Source organism: Pinus tabuliformis, chromosome 6 (assembly GCF_031772625.1).
Source record: "Pinus tabuliformis cultivar Carrire ecotype Pingquan chromosome 6, CPIR1, whole genome shotgun sequence".
In the NCBI taxonomy this organism is placed as follows: domain Eukaryota; kingdom Viridiplantae; phylum Streptophyta; class Pinopsida; order Pinales; family Pinaceae; genus Pinus; species Pinus tabuliformis.
Genome location: NC_142292.1, coordinates 1,163,527,714 through 1,163,534,658, shown reverse-complemented (window position 1 = coordinate 1,163,534,658; position 6,945 = coordinate 1,163,527,714). Strand labels below are relative to the sequence as shown.

General features: G+C 34.5%; 1 pseudogene; it reads right to left on the bottom strand.

Annotated features, from left to right (window-relative positions):
- Positions 1-6,191: 6,191 nt before the first annotated feature.
- Positions 6,192-6,712, bottom strand: LOC149262930 (protein PIN-LIKES 6 pseudogene; annotated as a pseudogene).
- Positions 6,713-6,945: the final 233 nt, after the last annotated feature.

Genomic DNA, 6,945 nt, shown 5'->3' with positions numbered 1-6,945 from the left:
TTTCCTATTTTAAACAGTAATAAATAGTGATGTGATTTGAGTTTCAAATCTGTGTACTTGATGTTACTTTCTTCAGTGGCATGTGCTTCCCTATTCAGAACAAGGGGTTTTTCTATAGTATCTAGCCTCCAAATCTTCTTCAATTCAAACTAAATATCAAATCATTCCCTCGTACTCCAAAGCATCTAAGGCATCACCCTAGAGAAACTCCAAAGTAGACCAATGAGCTTTGATAGGCCAACTCCAACCCCATGTCACCATACAAGTGTTGACATCACTGCTAAAAAAATTATTCTGAAGTGTTGCATCCTACACCAATTCCAAAGATGGATGCCCAAAGGGGTTCTAGAATGAGGCTAAACCTTCATTGCCATATTTAAGACTTTTCAAAGGAATCGGTCCATTTAAACCATACCAATTTTTATACTTTCACAATTTGGCCATGTTCCTATCAATTTATATTTTTTATTGAAAAGTCAATCCTATTTTACCTGTTTATTAACTTCAGGAACAATTATAGGTCAACTCCAGCAAAATTTCAAGAAATTTGTGGGTTAGGTTGGCATTTCTCTGAATACTATTGCACATGTATGTATAATCACACACTTTCCCTTTTAGATCTCGATTGGTTGAACAAAAAGGTTCAATTCCTATGTAATTTTGTCACATACCTCCACATTAGCACTTATAGATAACAATCTTCTTAATTCTTCATCTGTGTGCACAATAAGGTCCCTTTTGGTTGCTATTTTTGATGGAGCAACCTCTGACAATACACATTTTACCACAAAGATGTTGATGTTGGATAGAAATATCTAGAGGAGTCTTACACCGGACATATAAATGGCTATTGTATATCACAATAATAAGCATTCACATATGAAGATGTGGTAGACCCTAAACTCTATGCATTCAATCCATTGCTTTTTCTTTCATGGTGGATTAAACCAAGGGTTAAACCTGAACACATGAAAGGTAGAAATTAGATTAATCCTAACTCCTCCAGCTTCAAAATTTGCCAAGGGGAAAGTCAGGCTATTTGGCTTACTTGACATGAATGTTTTAGTGGATGAAAATCACTTCTTTGGAGGAATAGACCCATCCTATACACTTCCTCTATTGATCCAAACTAAGCTTATATGCTGCTGCCTCTAATTGTCTTTTAAATGATTTTCTAGAACTCCACATTTGGGCCAACAATACGCTAATTTTAAGAGTAATTCTAATACTAACACCTCCATAATTGAGTGTTACACATGGTGTAGAATCTTATAGCTCCTAGCACACCTTTTTTTGGTACAATAACTTTTGTGAGTTTCTTTCTATTGTTATGTTATCACGAGATATATGGAGGAAAATTAGAGCCTAAACAATGCCTAGTGTAACCCTCAGACAAGAGTTCTAGGTTAATCTCTTACCACTATCATTTACAAAGTGTAACATATCATGGAGAGTTCCATTGTCGAGATATTCATAAATAAGAAGGTATTTCCCACACTCTGCACAGTCACTATATTTCCCATACTACATCTATGCTATATGACTCAATAAGAATGTTGTGTCCTCAACCTTTGAGTTAAATAGTCTGAAAGGTTTCCAATTCTAAATCGATCCCTTGTCCCACTATTCTATTACTGTCTCTTTTCATCCATCTTGAGCAATCAGGATTACAACCTCTTGTTGGCATGTTGCATTGGCATGCTTTCCTTGGAAAATTTGAGCTATTCTACTTTATTTTTTTTGGATGGATAATATCTCGATAGATAGTTAGCCTCATCTAGATCAAGGCCTTGTATAAGGATCTGTATATATGTATGAACAGTTTGAACCACTTCATCAATCATACCTCCATAAATTTGGAAATTTTTATCTCTTAATAATTCCCACAACCATATCTTAGATGTTCCACTCATTTGTAAATTGTAATTGCAAACAGGGGAATTGTTCATTTCATTGGTTGACTAGGATCTACAAGGGAAAGTAAAAGGTAATCATTTGGTTCTAGGTCACCTGAGTGGCACTTCCTTCTTATCCCAATGATTCAATTTGGGAGAAAATTTCTGAATCAGGGGACTATTCATCAGCATATGTTTTAGTGGATTCATGTATTCTGTTGTAGTATTTTAATCCTCTGGAGTTGGGATTCTTAGTAACTGAGCACTTAAGTCTATGGATATTCCAATCACTGTTATATTTTGTTCTTTTTGGCACTGTTTCCAAATTCATGAATGACATTCTGAAAAATTTCTCTTTTGTTTGCATGTTCACATACATTTTTTTTTATAAAATTTGTTGTGTCCTAGCCATATTATATCTAAGTTGTTCTAAAAACTTTCCATATCATAGTTGTATCCATACCTGTATTTGTATACTTGAAACTTAGAAATTTACTTATGGTTTCATACCACTTATGCATTTGTAGGTGAGATGTTTCTCACATCCTTGGAAATGAAGTAAACCTTAATCTACAAAGTACATCATCGATATTCAATTACACGATGAAGTTAAATCAACTCATGAAAAAACAAGGTAGATTATATGTTAAATCAGTGCATGAAAAACCATAGGTCATCCCTTCATCATCACCACAAACGAACTTAATGCTCAATGAAATTTATGATGGTAGAATTTAGAGATAAGCTAGACAATTGCACAATCCTTATAATGATGATTTAGTTCAAGAATCAAAGTATGTTCAACAATGTTACTAGGAGCATAAATTCTGTCATAGAGCAGAAGTGTAATAGAAGAAATAGTGAGCAACCAATATAACCACGAGTTTTATACTATGGAGGAAATGCAAATGTTCCAGAAGTGCTTAGAAAACAAAATGCCCAAGAGTATATTACAACAAAGATGGCAATAGTGTTTAGAGCATTGTGGAGATAGTTCTTATGCATCAATGAAAGCCAAAAGATACCAGTTTCAGAAAATTTATTATTAAGATGTTTGAGTGCCAATTACCATGGTTTTATCCCATCTATGTATCAAGTGTATATTGCACAAAACAAAACTCAAATTTTCAATGTCTAAAGCAACACCAGAGTGTTATCAAATAAGGTGAAAATGTAACATCTAGTGCATTATCTAGATCATGAACTTAGGCATTTGAAATTCTCAGAGATGTCATGAAATACCATAGTTGACATATATACATTCTAGATGTCATTCAAGTTAAGGTTCATAGATGATCCAACATTATGTTAAACTACTGTCCACAAAATTCTAGCCAAGCATAGATCTGAAGTTGTCATGTGAATCAAATATCCAAAGTGTTGGCACAAATTTATACTTTACACATCAGAGAATACAATGTTTGCTTAGTTATGATTGTGTTATGTCTAGAACATCTATATTTATAGTCATGTATTAAAGATGATGCATGAAGATCAGGAAATAGATCATTAATTCTACAATTTTACCAAAGTTAGACCCACGGGACAAACTTATAACCAAATGTAACATGCCACCGTGATATCATAGCATTCAAAGAGTCATCACATTGTTTCATTAAAGGAAATATTTAAGTTGTACTCAGTGTAGAAGTGTTGCCCAAAAATTGTTCAGTCAAGACATATATAGAATCACTAACATTTGTAGACAATCATAACTTCATTAAAAATGTTAATAAATTTGAAGAATAAGGTATTATGTGAAGATATGAATTTCTTTTAGAGCATAGATATCATCAGAGATGGTGCAATGTATTCATATGTAGAATTCCAACAGTGAACACAATGCCAACTTTTAAATATGAGTATTAAATGAGGCATTGAGCATAATGTCACATCAACTTATCTTTAGATGGCTTCAGCAACATAAAGAGACCAAATAACAGTGAGCAGAGTAGTTCTTTGTGTGCCACTTTCAGATCACGTTCATTATTTCCACTAGCAGATGTTCAGAGAATTAGGATTATCACCAAGCCTTCATCAATCATAATCATCTTCCAAGACTGACTTTATCTACAAACATCAAATCATCGGGTCATAGTGTTAGGTATTTTGTGGCTCCCTCTGAAGCCTTGTTTCATGAGCTTCTTATGTGAAATACTTTTCATAGGGAACCATGATATTGTCCCTAAAAAAGTTTCATTATCTTCCTTTGCTAGATTATTGTGACCAATGCATTAAGTTATCCCTTCCATGATGAGGACGGATCTTCCATATTCAGGCATTCATATTCATCAGGTAGTCTTTACACTTAACACATTAAAGAGTTCAATGACCTAATCAGGATCCTCACAATTTTCTTTGCTCATTTGAGGCATACGATCTGGTATTCATTTTCTACAATTCACCTCTGATTTCATGCTTATAAGGGTTGTTACCAAAAATTGCTCCAAAGTGCCATGCACAGATATCCAAGGGTATCCAAGGGTGTCAATCATAAGGTGGCATAGAATTTCATTATTCTAGCTGCTAGATGTAGATATAAATGGTTCTTCCATACATCATTATTGCTCCTATAATTACTGCTACAATTCACTACAGCAGATGTTACCACCATGACCATAGTTGATGCTTTTCTACTCCTCCTGCACACTCTTAGTAGAGCCTCTAGACAAAAAACCATTCATTTAAGACAATGATAATATCATGCTAGCTAATCCTATGGTGAATGATATTTTGAGGTTCCTCACCGCACGTATATATTGAATAGGTTCACAAGAGGATTTATCATTAGGAATTTTTCACAAGATGTATAGTGGCAGATCTGAGCAACTGCTGAGGGGTAATAGTGATGAAACCCTGAAGCTTGTTGTTGTATGAAAATAAAGCTATTGTATAGAGAGACTGATTGACAACATGACTATTGTGAAAATGATAATATCTTAATTCTAATTGCTTTTCACTTCTTCAACTTAAATAGGTCAGGTGAAAGCAACACATGACTATAGATATAACCAGACATTCAAGGCAAAATATCAAAGCACTAAACATGCCACTGTAGGAAGATCAAACTTTAGGTGAGAATGAAGAGATTTAATGAAGTTTGCAAATTTCATTCCTTTAATGCAAATGACTAAAGGACTCAGAGGAATGCTTGACATTTACATGATTTAAAATATTTTTTAGAAGAAGGGGCCATGCACATCTCTGTCATGCTTCTATTTAAAATTACTGGATCATATCTAGGTAGAGGTATCTTGGATTATTGATGAAATATATGAGTTTGACATACACATGAATAGTACTACCAAATTAACATTTGTCGAGATCAGTCATGCTTAAGCATGATCTAAATATCCAAGTGCCCAATTTTCATTGAATTTTCAGCTGCATCTTTGTTTTTAGAATGAAACCTCCACATGAAGCTCCAGGACTTGATTCCATGGGAAACTAACTCAGCCTATTTGGGCTATTGAATTAGCCCCTCAGTAGATCAACAGAGAGATACAAATGGCACCACACTATCCATGGTCATGACTTATTCATATGCTTGATTGTGAACAAGGTATTATCATCAATAATTTGCCCAAAATGTCACAACTGCCTTAAACTGGAGGAGTATCATTTCAATACTTCTTCTTATGGTGCTTGTATGTATAAACGATGATTCCAATATTGATTTTCCTGTAAATATGTTGGCACACAAAATTTGCATAGGTATTCAATCCTCTGACTAGGGCTTCCCATTTTCACTGGAGGACTGATATTTATTTAGCTTTAACCTGCGAGAGAAAATATTGTTGGAAATTGTTGCAAGTAAATTTTATTAGAAATGGATACAGTCCTTTGCGGACATAGTTAAGAGTTACTTCACTTGAGGAGATGGAGTCTACTCATTGTGGCCTTAGGTCTATTTTGTGGAATGCCAAACAATGCTCGACTGAATTGATGTGTTCTCCTTCATTTGAGTGGATGTGATATAACTTTGATTGAAGTAGTGTACCATACAATGCTAGAATGGGTGCAAGCAACCTTTACTCTTGCAGTTGTGATTGATGTGATCCAATGTCAATCCAATCGTTGCATTAAGTTCAAACTAAGTCTATATATAATCAAAGGATCCCATACTCTGGCACCCAATTCGATGGTGTATATCTTTGTAAGTGATGCATTTATAACTTCTTGCAAATCAATTCACTCACAATATATCTCTTTCAAAACCATCAAAATATGTTATCATCACTAATAATGAAAACTCAATCTTGTCGCATGTTGTCTTTGGAAGAAAGATCAAAATGATTAGGGCATTATGTTCTAGAGTATCAGAACGAATCAGAACATTTTTTCACCAACAACTAGGCAGTCTAATTTATATTCTGAAGTGATGATTCCAAGACCAACTAGAGGCACTAAGAATAATCAAGCAATTATAATGGCTATAGTTGTTTGCGGCCCAAGCTTTGAATTAATGAACCTCTAGTGAGGTTGCCACCTAGAGCCAACATTATGCATGGAACCATAGCACCCTTAAGGATGATGCAGTTGTCAGTAACAAATAAAATAGGAGCATCATTTATCAAGATTAATTTCTTCAAAAATGGAATAATTTCAATGACCAATGCAAGGACTAAAGCTATTATCAGTGGTTGAAGTAGTTGTTTTATTTTCAAGCATTTCCAAAGAAAATATACTTGAGAAATGGCCTGCATTTCCCTCGAGCATCAATACAATGGTTTTAGCTTATTTTCAATAATTCCTTATTTAGTGGTCAGCAAGGGGATCCTCATAGATTCAGTGGTGTCTATATCTATTTTATCCATGTCAGCTTCGAATTCAAGTCTTCCCTTCACGCTGCTTGTTGGAGGAGGTGCAAGAAGATGGAATAAACAGGTGTACATAATCACCAAATGATATATACACATTTCCAATTTTATTTCATATCACAGAATCACCAAAAGGATTGTTTTTATCTCCACATGCTACACCAATCAATATGAGAGGCACATTCCCATTGTTCCCAAAAGTACTCCAGTTTTCTTTACCACCCCCCAAC